Source organism: Aquarana catesbeiana, linkage group LG13, assembly GCF_042186555.1.
Source record: "Aquarana catesbeiana isolate 2022-GZ linkage group LG13, ASM4218655v1, whole genome shotgun sequence".
In the NCBI taxonomy this organism is placed as follows: domain Eukaryota; kingdom Metazoa; phylum Chordata; class Amphibia; order Anura; family Ranidae; genus Aquarana; species Aquarana catesbeiana.
The window spans coordinates 177,425,816-177,439,977 of NC_133336.1; the positions used below are offsets into that span (position 1 = coordinate 177,425,816).

The following is a 14,162-nucleotide window of genomic DNA, read 5'->3' on the forward strand; positions in this document are numbered from 1 at the left end:
GTTTAGTGTGCCTGGCATGTTCTACTGTGTGTGTTTGTGTTTTACACTTACTTGGATGTCTTCTCTCCTCGGCGTCGGAACGGAAACTGCCGAGCCAAGGAGAGATGACATCACATCCTCTGCCTGTGTGTACTATACACAGGCAGGGGATGTTTCTCATTGGCTGGGAGCGATCGCGAGGGGGGGGCCATGATCGGATGGCCTCCCTCTCATCTCTGATCGCTGCCAGACAAATGCCGACCGCCGCTGGCACCGGGGGGGGGTCCGATCGGACCCCCCGCCCGCAGGAAGGCAATCACGTACCAGGTACGTGATTTTGCCTGCCCGTGCCGCTCTGTTCACGTATATATGCGTGAGGCGGTCGGCAAGTGGTTAAGAAGGGGATTAAATCCAGAGATAAAACAATAATTCTCCCACTCTACAAGACTCTGGTCCGGCCGCACCTGGAGTATGCTGTCCAGTTCAGAGCACCAGTCCTCAGGAAGGATGTACTGGAAATGGAGCAAGTAAAAAAAGGGCTACAAAACTAATAAAGGGACTGGAGGACCTTAGTTATGAGGAAAGGTTACGAGCACTGAACTTGTTCTCTCTGGAGAGGAGACGCTTGAGAGGGGATATGATTTCAATGTACAAATACCGTACTGGTGACCCCACAATAGGGATAAAGCTTTTCCGAGAAAGGGAATTTAATAAGACACGTGGCCATTCACTAAAATTAGAAGAAAATCGGTTTAACCTTAAAATACGTAGAGGGTCCTTTACTGTAAGAGCGCCTAAACGACCGCAACATACAGGGATATACAAAAAAGATATTTTCTACTTTTTGTTATAATAAAAATCCAATAAACTCAATTTTAGTCATACATTTAGGCCAAATGTATTCGGCCACATGTCTTTGGTAAAAAAAATATCAATAAGTGTATATTTATTGGTTTGCGCAAAAGTTATAGCGCCTACAAACTAGGGTACATTTTTCTGGAATTTACACAGCCTTTAATTTATGACTGCCTATGTCATTTCTTGAGGTGCTAAAATGGCAGGGAAGTACAAACCCCCCCCAAATGACCCCATTTTGGAAAGTAGACACCCCAAGCTATTTGCTGAGAGGCATGTTGAGTCCATGAAATATTTTATATTTTGACACAAGTTGCGGGAATGTGACCAATTTTTTTTTTTTGCACAAAGTTATCACTAAATGATATATTGCTCACACAGGCCATGGGCATATGTGGAATTGCACCCCAAAATACATTCTGCTGATTCTCCTGAGTACAGGGATACCACATGTGTGGGACTTTTTGGGAGCCTAGCCATGCACGGGGCCCCGAAAACAAAGCACCGCCTTCAGGATTTCTAAGGGCGTAAATTTAGCACAAGCACAAGCCCCCCCCCCCAAATGACCCCATTTTGGAAAGTAGATACCCCAAGCTATTTGCTGAGAGGCATGGTAAGTATTTTGCAGCTCTCATTTGTTTTTGAAAATGAAGAAAGACAAGAAAAAAATTTTTTTTTTTCTTTTTTCAATTTTCAAAACTTTGTGACAAAAAGCGAGGTCTGCAAAATACTCACTATACCTCTCAGCAAATAGCTTGGGGTGTCTACTTTCCAAAATGGGGTCATTTGGGGGGGGGGTTTGTGCCATCTGGGCATTCCATGGCCTCCGAAACTGTGATAGGCAGTGAAGAGTGAAATCAAAAATTTACGCCCTTAGAAAGCCTGAAGGTGGTGCTTGGTTTTCGGGGTCCCGTACGCGGCTAGTCTCCCAAAAAGTCTCACACATGTGGTATCCCCGTACTCAGGAGAAGCAACAGAATGTATTTTGGGGTGTAATTTCACATATTCCCATGGCATGTTTGAGCAATATATCATTTAGTGACAACTTTGTGCAAAAAAAAAAATTTGTCTTTTTCCCGCAACTTGTGTCACAATATAAAATATTCCATGGACTTTACATGCCTCTCAGCAAATATCTTGGGGTGTCTACTTTCCAAAATGGGGTCATTTGGGGGGGTTTGAACTGTCCTGGCATTTTATGTACAACATTTAGAAGCTTATGTCACACATCACCCACTCTTCTAACCACTTGAAGACAAAGCCCTTTCTGACACTTTTTGTTTACATGAAAAAATATTTTTTTTTGCAAAAAAATTACTTTGAACCCCCAAACATTATATACTTTTTTAAAGCAAATGCCCTACAGATTAAAATGGTGGGTGTTTAATTTTTTTTTTCACACAGTATTTGCGCAGCGATTTTTCAAAAGCATTTTTTTGGGAAAAAACACACTTTTTTAAATGTTAATGCACTAAAACACACTATATTGCCCAAATGTTTGATGAATGTTTGATGAAATACCACTTTAGATTTACAGAGGAGGTCTACTGCTAATTACTGCCCTCGATCTGACCTACCTCACATGCATGGTGCAATTGCTGTTTACATTTGATGCCAGACTGATGCTTGCGTTCGACTTTGCGCGAGAGCAGGGGGGGCAGGGGTGCTTTTTTTTTTTTTTTTTTTTTTATTTGCTCTTTTATCTTATTTTTAAACTGTTCCTTTCATTTTTATTTTTTTTTTTAATCATTTTTATTGTTATCTCAGGGAATGTAAATATCCCCTATGATAGCAATAGGTAGTGACAGGTACTCTTTTTTGAAAAAACTGGCGTCTATTAGACCCTAGATCTCTCCTCTGCCCTCAAAGCATCTGACCACACCAAGATCAGTGTGATAAAATGCTTTCCCAATTTCCCAATGGCGCTGTTTACATCTGGCGAAATCTAAGTCATGAAATGCTCGTAGCTTCCGGTTTCTTAGGCCATAGAGATGTTTGGAGCCACTCTGGTCTCTGATCACCTCTATGGTCATCTAGCTGAATCACCGGCTGCATTCTCAGGTTCCCTGTTGGGACAGGAGAGCCAGAGATAAACATGGAAGACGGTGGGGAAGGAGTTCCCTCCCACTGCTTGTAAAAGCAGTCTAGAGGCTAATTAGCCGCAAGGATTGCTTTTACATGAAAGCCGACCGCTGGCTGAAAAGAATGATGCCAAGATGATACCTAAACCTGCAGGCATTATTCTGGTATAACCACTTAAAGTCCAGCAACATACCAGTACGTTGCTGGTCCTTGTTGGGCATATATTGTAAACTTTTTTTTCATGCAGCCTGTGGGCTGAACGAAAAAAAGAGATTGATCGGTGGGTATGCCCACCATTAGAATACCTCCCTTCATCCACCCACTTCTAATGATGGGCATACATGCACCGTATATATATGCCGAAGCATGGGGGCATCCTCCCACAAAAGTTAGGAGCAAATTGCTCCTCCGCCCTCTGCTGCCCTTACGCTTCGGCATATATGCTGAAGTATGTAACTGTGGTGGTGAAAATCACCTCCGACAGCGCTGGAGTCACGGCTTTATGTATTGTGGGAGCAAACGCTGTTGCTGTCAAGATAAATAAATCCGCGCTGCAACTGAATGGCGTACCTGCTAAGCAAATGATGGTTAACACTAAAACAAAGTAACGTTACAGTATAACAGTAAGACTTACCATACCTGCAAAGCAAATACAAAAAAAAAAATAGTAAAAAATAAAACATTTAACGCAACCTGTGCCTAAAATATATATATGCCAAAGCATGGGGGCACCCTCCCACAAAAGGCAGGAGCAAATCGCTCCTCCACCCACTGCTGCCCCCATGCTTCGGCATATATGATGAAGTATGTAACTGTGGTGGTGAAATCACCTCCGACAGCGCTGGACTCACGGCTTTATATATCGTGGGAGCAAACGCTGTTGCTGTCAAGATAAATAAATCCCCGCTGCAACTGAATGGCATACCTGAAAACAAAAAAATGGTTACCAACAAAACACAGTAAACAGTAAAGTATAAAAAAATTGCATATCTGAAAAGCAAACATGGTAAAACATAATAACAATAAAACATTGCAGAATAGAATACAGTAAAAAAGAGCAGAACAATAGAGAAAGAATAGAGAGAGAGAGAGAACAATAAAACGACAACTATTTTTGTTTTTTTTATTTTATATTTTTTTGTGTTCTTATTTTTTTTATTTTTATTTATTTTTATTTTTTTTTACACTTTTTTTAGTAACTTTAACTTTTGTAACTGGTACCAGGTTTGGGTCTCTCAAAATGCGATGGCATCCTGGGAGACCCTGTGAAAGTGTGTCCTAGTCTGTGCAATGCTGTACCCTACGCTAAAACTCAACTAGTGTATGGTAGCGTTCAAAACATTCACCAATGCATAGACCAGGATTGTCAGGACAGGAGGGACAATAATACCGGGTGTCACGCCTAAATCCGCGCTTGTTACAGACACGACATCTTCTTTGGGGGGCTCGTTGGGTAGGGGTACTCGAAAGGAAATAAGGAAAATGCCTCTCATGCACCCGGCTTACTGCATTTGGTTGGGGAAGGTGAGGTGGAGCACCGTCTGGAAACAGAAGGGCTCTGACGATCTCTTCCTGGAATTTAAGAAAGGATCCAGTCCGTCCTGTAGCTCTGTATAGCACATGAGCATTCAGCAAAGCCAATTGAAATAAATAAACAGACACTTTTTTGTACCAGCGTCTGGCCTTACGGGCAACTAGGTACGGCGCCAACAACTGGTCGTTGAGGTCCACCCCTCCCATATTTTGGTTATATTCATGGACACAGAGGGGTTTCTCCACAACACCAGTCGCCATAGTAATTTGGGCCGTCGTGTCTGCATGAAGGGAGGTAAGAATGAAAACATTCTTATTGTCCCTCCACTTCATAGAGAGCAAATTATTACACTGCAAGCAGGCTCTCTCCCCCAGCCTAAGACGGGAATCTACAATCCGCTGGGGAAAGCCCCGGCGATTAGGTCGCACGGTGCCACATGCTCCAATCTGTTGATCAAAAAGGTGACTAAAAAGTGGCACGCTTGTGTAAAAATCGTCCACGTACAAGTGGTACCCCTGTCCGAATAAGGGTGACACCAAGTCCCACACTATCTTGCCAGCGCTTCCTATGTAGTCAGGGCAGTTCGTCGGCCCTACGTGACTATCTTTCCCCTCGTAAACCATAAATCTACATGTATAGCCTGTGGCCCTGTCACAGAGCTTATACATCTTGACCCCGTATCTGGCACGCTTGCTGGGAAGGTACTGTTTGAATGACAAGAGGCCAGAAAATGTAATCAGGGACACATCAAGGCAGACAACTTGATGGGGAGTAAACAAGTCTGCAAAACGCTGGTTGAACTGGTTTATGAGGGGCCGAATTTTGTAGAGCCGATCGTATCCAGGGTCTCCACGAGGACGACAGAATTCATTGTCATTGAAGTGCATGAACCGCAAAATCTGCTTGTATCTTGCCCTGGCCATGGAAGCAGAGAACACGGGCATATGGTAAATTGGGTCAGTGGGCCAATATGACCGCAACTCACTCTTTTTATTTATGCCCATGTTGAGGGAAAGGCCCAGAAAGATCTTAAATTCAGAGACCGTATATAGTCTCCAATCTCTGGCAAGGGAGGACTGGGGATTAGCGGCGATGTGTTGACCAGCGTATAAATTGGTTTGGTCCACAATAGATCTATAGAGATCTTCGGTGAAAAACAGCGAATAAAAATCCAGTGGCGTAAAATCAACTGTTTCCAACTGAATTCCAGGTTGGCCAGTGAATGGGGGAAGTACGGGTGCTGCAGAAGTGGTGGGTTCCCAATTCGGATTGGCGAATGCAGCAGGAAGGGCACTATGGGCGCGACGGGCCTGTGTTCGTCTTCTTGGTGGCAGCGGGACACTACTAGTGCTTGCCACCTCTCCAGCTTGAACTGCACTTATGGGACTCGCCTTGTCACCAAGTGATACTGCAGTGCTGGATGTACGACCAGGGTGTACTAGGCTGCTGGTGCTTGCCAGTTCACCAGAAGGAATAGCGGCGCTAGTACTTCTCTGCTCCATACAAGGGACCTGCGGTTCTTGCACCTCAAGGACAGAAGAAGAAGATTGGGGTCTGGTACGCCTGACCTTAGCAGGGACCACAACTCCGTCGTCAGAGCTATCTGTCATGGAGCCCCTGTCCTCTACAGGTTTGTATTCTAAACCTGAATCTGACAGATGAGTGACTTCCTCTTCTCTATCTGTCATGCTCAGAAACGTGTAGGCCTCTTCACTAGTGTACCTTCGATTTGCCATTTTGGGCTCTAAATTTAGGGGTACACTAGTGAGGCTCACAGGCAAAAAAGCTCCTGACTGTTAGCGACTGATTCAAAACGCAACAAAAAACTGTTAGCGATCGCAGGGATCAGGCCTGACTCTGCGAACGCTGCAGTTATGTGTGCTTAGTGTTTTGTAAGTGTCAGTGATCGATCGATACTGCACTTGGGTGGGCTGGGCAGGGCTGGGCCGAGGGGCAAAACGCAGGTGCTAGCAGGTATCTGGGCTGATCCTGCTAACACTGTGTTTATGGGAACCCTAAACTGCTGGGGATGCTAGTATAGATGTGATCGGATCAAATATCGATCCGTTCAGATACTATAGCACTAAGGGAGGTGTATGCTGCGTGCGTGGGTGTTAGCGGTACTGGCGCTAAACTGACGCTGCCTGGGGTGACGCAGACCTTATCTGACCCTAAAAACGTAACTTATATCACCACCAGGCAATTAGGGGGTTAAACCTTTATAAGGAAATAAACGGCGGGTGCCCTAAAACTATAATAAACTATAAAAAACAAACTAACTAACCAGCGTCACCCATAACAGTTATACGGTGATCGCTGGTGAAAGGGTTAACTAGGGGGCAATCAGGGGGTTAAAAACTTTAGTAGGTAGTATATGGGGGTTCCTGTCGCTATAAAACACTGACAGCGAACCTATATACTTACCTCCCTAACTAGCGTCACCAGTGACACTAATACAGCAATCAGAAAAATGATCGCTTAGTGACACTGGCGATGGGGGATGATCAAGGGGTTAACCTTTATTAGGGGGGGTTAAGGGGGTACCCTGGACCTAAAGGGGGATACCCCAGACCTAAAGGGGGCTAACCCTAACTGCCCTAACACTTATAACTGTCACAAACTGACACCAATGCAAAAAAAAAACTGCTATTGGTGTCAGTGTGACAGGGGGTACAGGGGGGTGATCGGGGGGTGATCGGGGGGTGACTGGGGGGTGAAAAGTGTGCCTGCGTGTTCTACTGTAAGTGTAGTGTTGGTGCACTTACTTGATGTCTTCTCTCTTCGGCGCTGGGACGAAAAAGACCGGCTCGAGGAGTGATGACATCACTTCCTCTGCCTCAGTTTACATTACAGAGGCAGAGGAAGATTCTCATTGGCTGGGAGCGATCGCGAGGGGGGGCCATGAATGGATGGCCTCCCCCTCACGTCTGATCGCTGCCAGACAGAAGCCGACCGCCTCGGGCACCGGGGGGGGGTCCGATCGGACCACCCGCCCGCGGGAGGCAGATCACGTACAGGTACGTGATTCTGCCAGCCCGTGCCATTCTGCCAATGTACATCGTCGTGAGGCGGTCGGCAAGTGGTTAAAGTCTGGTGTATCTTTCACAGACTTTGGTTACAAGTAACAGGAATGGGAAAAAATGGTCTTTGGGTGTTGGTGGTGCCTTCACCCCGTAACCTTCTAGAGGCAGAAAAATCCACTCTGGCAGCTGCAGTGGACTGCGCACTACTAGTGTCAGCTCGGGTCATAAAGGATGAGGAAGATGAGGATGGTTTAGTAAGCCAGTCCACCACCTCATCTGCATACTGTGGCTGGATAGCACGGGCAACATCACTAAGTAGAGACAAATGTGCCCTGCCTGAGCATGTACCAAGTCCACCATTGCCTGTGGACACAGACGCTGTTGGCCCTCTCATGGTGGCATGGAAACATCTGCCTCTCCTTGTTGGCCTCCTAGGCATGATGGGGGGCTTATTACCCAAATTTATAGAAACTGGGAAATGTGTGATTAAATGCACTTTATTGAATGAAAAGTGGTGTTTGGTGCACTTTAATTTGAGGACTGACGCTGTCAGAAATGTAAAAACTATGAAAAAAAAAGAAGAGGAACACCAGCATCGCTGTCAGAAAAACTGTGGCTGGCAAAAAAGGGGCAGGCAGGAGACAAAAAAAAGACAAAAAAGAAAACAAAAAGCAAAAAAGCAAAAAAAGTAAAAAAAAATGCAGCAATAAAAAAAGGGAGGTATACAGCACTATATATATAGCACTAAATGTTATGTAACGCTATGTTAAACGCTGCACTAAATGGATACTACACTATATTGACACACTATACTGACACTACACTATACTGACACACTACACTCAAATTAGACTCACACTATACTGACACACTATACTAACACTACACTAACACTCTACAATAAGTGAACACACTAACTCGCTAGTAGAAAACTGAGCCCTGTTCTATCTATCTCCACTCCAACAACACACTGCAAAAGCTTCCTATGGGAAGGAACCCTTTTATAGTGTGGGGTGGCACTATGAGCACCGAGCCATGATTGGAAAAAATCATCATCGCTTTGTCCAATCAGGGCTCTAACAGTGCTCTGTGCCAGAGGTCAGGTGCAAGGCTTTATCCAATTAGGGGCCTAGAATGCGTCGAGCAGTGCGCAGTGCATTGCGGGGCACTCGACAGATCAAACATCCCGCCGAGCGCCCTGCAAATTTGGGTGTTTGCCGAAAGGGCGAACAGGCGATGTTTGGGCCGAACTTTTGCTTGGCCCAAACCATTCGCCCAACACTACTCCCACGGATCAAATGTTAGTCACCCAACATAATCTTAATCCAAATCTGTAGGGCATACCAGAGTCACAATACTGTTCCTCCATCGTAGCAGTGAGTGAGCGTTGTCACCCTATTATAAAAAGTATGTTACTGGAATCATTACCAGATGGAAATAAAGGCTTATCAGTTCATTGGTCAGAATCAGCATTCAAGGGTCAAGGGCAGTGGTAGACTCATTGCTTGATATAAGGGGCCAAAAGTATGGCCCCTAACATTACCATATGAGCAATCTATTATTTATTGCATGTAATGCTACAAAAAAATGTCAGAGACAACGGGCATGCTGCAAAAGATGGTTAGAGACTGCAGACAGTGACTTGACACTGAATGAGATCACTGACATTTCAGTCCCTTTATAGATCAGTGTGACCTATAGCGCTTTACAAATTACTGTATCCACATCTCATATTCTTCATAGTAAGGTTTATTATGAAGGACAGAAGAAAAAAATACATAAAGTGGAAAAAGAGAATGGGAAGCACAGAAAATGAAAGAAAGGGCAAAAAAATAAACCAAATCTTTTATGAAGCAGAAGACTATTTAATGAATCATTTCCTTCACTATCACTAATTATGAGTAAGCACCTAGGCAGAGTTAAAACCCTGACTACTGTCTGCTATGACCCTCTGGCTGAAATTTAAATTGGTTGTTAAAAACAGGGGTCAAGCCTGTAATCAGAATGGGACACAATAACAATATAGACATAGTAAAAAGACCCATTCATTTCAGCCCAATCTGCTGCAATGCTTTAAACACATGCATGTTAATGCAAGTTGCGGAGGGCAGCCAATTCATTTGAATGCCCAATGCACCACACCTGACAAAAATCATGCATGTAGCAATTTCAGCAATGCATTGATGTAGAGTGAAGGAATGCCACCCTTAAAAGGCTATACACGTACCTCTGCCTTTTATTGTCCAGTGTATCTGGACAGGAGAGGAACTGAGCCAGACTTCGCAGATCACATGACATCCGTAGTGCACAATATCCTTTTGAAGTGAGAGAAGGCTTTGAAAAGTCCAAGTGCCACCAGTTTCCTCCCTAGAAATGATTCTGCCCTTGTGATGCGTTCCAGAGATGTTCCAGGTAATCTGAACTGTAGGATGAGAAGCGCTAACTATACAAGTCAGCTGGATGGCATTGTTGGAAGCAAGAAATTGAGAAGCAGCCAAAAGATTGATAGAAATGATGGTTGTATAATTGTCTGTGAATGAATAACAAGGTAATACAATATACGTTAGTACTGTAATCCACATGAAACACAAGCTGAGAGCTGTAAATATCTAGCAGTGTGTCCCTAAATACTGACACTACAGTAAAAGCTAGATATTAGGTATCATTTTATAGAAAGTCTACCAAATATTTAACGTTAGTGAATTTCAGTTCAGGAAAGTTAGAGGAGTTTTTGGGAAGTCCAGTTTCCACTGGATTGCTTCACAAAGATAATTTTTCCCTTGTGACATATTAGTCAGATGTTAAAACCTCTTAATTACTCAAGCCCATCATTGAGGCCCCTTGCTGGTGGCATTTCTGTGTGTGAGGGAATGAAAATCAATTGCCATGGATGTGCCTGTGCCAAAAGGTCCCTGATGGTCCCCTCCATTGATGCCACCCCTAAGACTCTTCTTCTGGTCCTCCATACAAGCAGTGGAGGACTGAGCATTGTCACATTGTTCAGTCACCACATCTAGGTTGTAAATACATTTTTTTTTTTAATTTGGATACACTTTGAAGGCCACACGTTGATTAGTTTGCTGAATGTTACACTCTCTCTGCAGATGTGAAAATAAAATATAGAATATAAGCAATCTGATTCCTCCATGTCAGACCTAAAAGTGTAGAGGTTGGACCCTGGGTCAGTCCCTGAATGCTAAAACAGCAATAAAAGCTTCTTGTTAAACACTTCACTGAATAGTGCATCTAAAGAATCGAAGTTATAGTTTTATAGAGTTGCCTTTTATTACTCAACTTGCTTAATATAAGATTGAAGGGCAATGGTTACACCAGTAAACCAACTTTCTGCCTAATATCTGTGACCAAAAATCACAGCCTCCTGAGTTGTATTATCTGCTATCAAAGCTCATTCTTCCAGTTGGCAGGATAAAAATGGTGGATGATTTAAGTCCATTGCCACAAAAAATATACATCTAAAATCCCCCCTTTTTTTAATTAATGAAACCACCAAGCTACTCATTCACTCCCTCATCATCTCTCACCTTGCCTTACAACTCCCTTCTCATAGGCTTACCTCTTCATAGGCTATCCCTATCCCTGCTGCCAGACTCATCTACCTTACCAACCGCTCAGTGTCTGCCACCCCTCTCCGCCAATCCCTACACTGGCTTCTGATTGCCCAGTGAATTAAATTCAAAATACTAACAACAACATATAAATCCATCCACAGCCTCTGCTCCTCTCAAGACCTCGTGCTCTCAAGCTCTACTTTTCCCATGCTCATCTCCAGGACTTCTAAAGAACTTCTCCCATCCTCTGGAACTCTCTATCTCAATCTATCCAGTTATATCCTACTCTGGCTGCCTTTAGGCCATGAAAACTCATCTTTCATGATAGCCTAGCATGCATTCAATTGATGTTTTATTACTTCCATCAGCTCACCCCCCACAGTTACAACCTTTTGTACCACTTGCCCCACGCTATTAGATTGTAAGCTCCTATGAGCAGGGCCCTTTTAACCCTCTTGTATTTTATTGTTTTGTAAATGTACTGTCTCCCTTTTATATTGTAAAGCACTGTGTAAACTTTTGGCGCTATGTAAATCCTGTATAATAATATTAATAATACTGGATAAAAAATGGCAAACCATACAAAGCCATCTTTCTTTTTCACAGCAACCATAATAATCTACTATACAAAGGTAAGGAGCCATAGGACAAGAGTTCTGGTAAGCCTTCCAATGGGGATTACAGGTGAATGGAACACTCGTATTTTGCAAATCATGAATTTCTTGATTGGGCTCTCAGTGCTGAAATCTTGGTATTTAAACAAAAGGCTGTTAGATTTTGGGCCAGCGGTAGAGGACATTTGTAGGAAAGCAAGTAGCTAAATGTATATATAGGAGGATAGTGTAAGGAGTAGAAGTCTATGGTGAGGGCAAACTTCAGGCAGGGTCCTGTTATCTGTGCTGGAAGCTCTATGCCAGAAAATAATAATGTCAAATACAGGTATCTAAAGCTAACACAAAGGCAAAACATTTGAGAATAAATATTGTTCCAATCTATAAAGCATTCATGTGTATATATGACTCATAGGAGCATGTTTTTCATACCTCCAACAATTAGGGTTGTCCCATTCACAGACATCACTTGCTTGGCACTGGCTGCTTTATAATTTGTTTTGCAGAAATATTTTCCAGAATCATTTTTCTGAAAGTTGTATATCAACAGATTCACATTTCTTGCCATATAACCCGATTCACAATCGTATTTATGGGTATTATCTTTCCATACACATTCTCTAACAAATATAGGAGCTTTGTCCGCTCCATGGGGTCTTCTGTACCAAGCAATGTAATTCTTTGCATCATCCAGCTTTTCCGATATACAGGAAATTCTTGCTGTACCACCAACTGGAACATACAGGACATCTTGAGGCTGGTGTAGAACTTCTCCAACAACCAACACTATAAAACAATGAAAAGTGACATATAAGCCAATATAATACAATATATTATACAATATAATATAAAATAACAATATAATATACAATCACATTACAATTTAAAATAATATATGAAATATAATATAACTTAACAACACATACAGTATAATATATTGTAAAAAAATTTAGGCATTAAAGCAAATCCATACTTATTGATACAAGGTTAACTTATAGCATAAAGCAACTACATATAAATTGCAACAAACCTTAAAGATTTTTTTAAACGCCTACAATTCCTTTAGCAGCAGCTACTGAGATTTAAGCAGTGGATATTCAGTTGTGTTTTTTTGTTTAATATAAAAAAAGAGAAACTTTAAACTGAAATGATAAAACTTTCATGAAGTATATCAGCTATAAAATATCTGAATCTCCATTGCGTAAACAAAACCAGTAAAGGCACAAATAAATATCCAAAATTGCATTATACAAAAATAAATAGATTAAAAAAATTCCTAGCAGATATGTGAATACATGGTTAGAGGAATTACAACTTATTCAAAATAGACCCAAATAAATTGAACAGCTATTGTGAGTTTAATTTAAAAAAACACAGAGTTTGTCTTGCCTGAACCTTAGGATCACTTGTAACCCGGGATTCCCTGTTTTGCCTCCAGTGTAGTCAGTGCATTTAAAGAGAGCCTGTTGGTATAACACTCTTTAATTCTACTCTTGCCAGAAAGTCAGGAAACTGTGGGATTACAGTGATTGTATTCTCACAATGCATGCAGCAACTTGTAGAATCTTTATCAATGCATTAGGCCATGTTCATATTATCATGTAGCCGGAATGAGCGTTCCCAATACACATTTTTCATATGATTCTGCATGTCACATAGTGAAGGTCAATAAGCTGCCCTACATGTGTTTGTCACCCAAAAAAAAGCATCTGCTCCTAAGAGATAATGGCACCCAAAGGCATGCTGCACATTGTGCAGTGATTGCCACACAATTTGGAATTGTGAGATGTGAATGGGTCCTAATACACCTCCCCTTGTCAGCAAAAAACATTTCTAATTTAAGGATTTATTTGCAGCTGCCCCTTCCCTACTTTTAAAGAGAGGATAAAAGTAAGTTAAAACGAAGGCAAATAAAATATATATTTAAAACCTACAAAAATATAAAAAATATTTAAAATACTTAACTTAAAAATACTTATAATACAATATTAATAAAATCAACTTAAATAATATTTACTAAACAAATTCAGTCCTTTAGAATGGAGTCTCCATTTAAAAATACATAGAACGGAATCTCAGAGGTTCATTGTAGTAACTGGAATACAGCATTCTCAAAGATTCGTACAATCCAGTCTACGTCAATTATATCTATTCTTTTATTCGGTAAGTAGCAATGTGACAAATTCTGTACTCTAACTGTAACATTATTCTAATATTTGTTTTACTAAAACATGAGATATGTTCATTTAATCACTTTAATCATTTAATTATATACAAGGTCGATTTATTTCCCTACACATGATTGGATGATTAACAACTGCTAAAAACATACAGACTTGTTAGGTTAATAAACGTTTAAATCTTTTTTTTTTTTTTTTTTTTTTTTTTTTAGCACAGAATGAGAAAATAAATAATAAAATAAAGGTTGACTAAAGATAAATAAGAAACAAGTTGTAAAATAAATACTGTAAATTAGTCAAAGTAAGAATACTGAAATATACTCTATATA

At 41.6% G+C, this 14,162-nt stretch overlaps 1 long non-coding RNA gene across 1 annotated transcript in view; it reads right to left on the reverse strand.

The window, feature by feature from the left end:
- The window catches only part of LOC141117429 (uncharacterized), a 32,021-nt gene extending 22,022 nt beyond the window's left edge, over window positions 1-9,999 (reverse strand). The window contains exon 1 of the long non-coding RNA XR_012237149.1: window positions 9,701-9,999. This is a non-coding gene — a long non-coding RNA (uncharacterized lncRNA). The remainder of the gene's footprint in view (window positions 1-9,700) is intronic.
- Window positions 10,000-14,162: the final 4,163 nt, after the last annotated feature.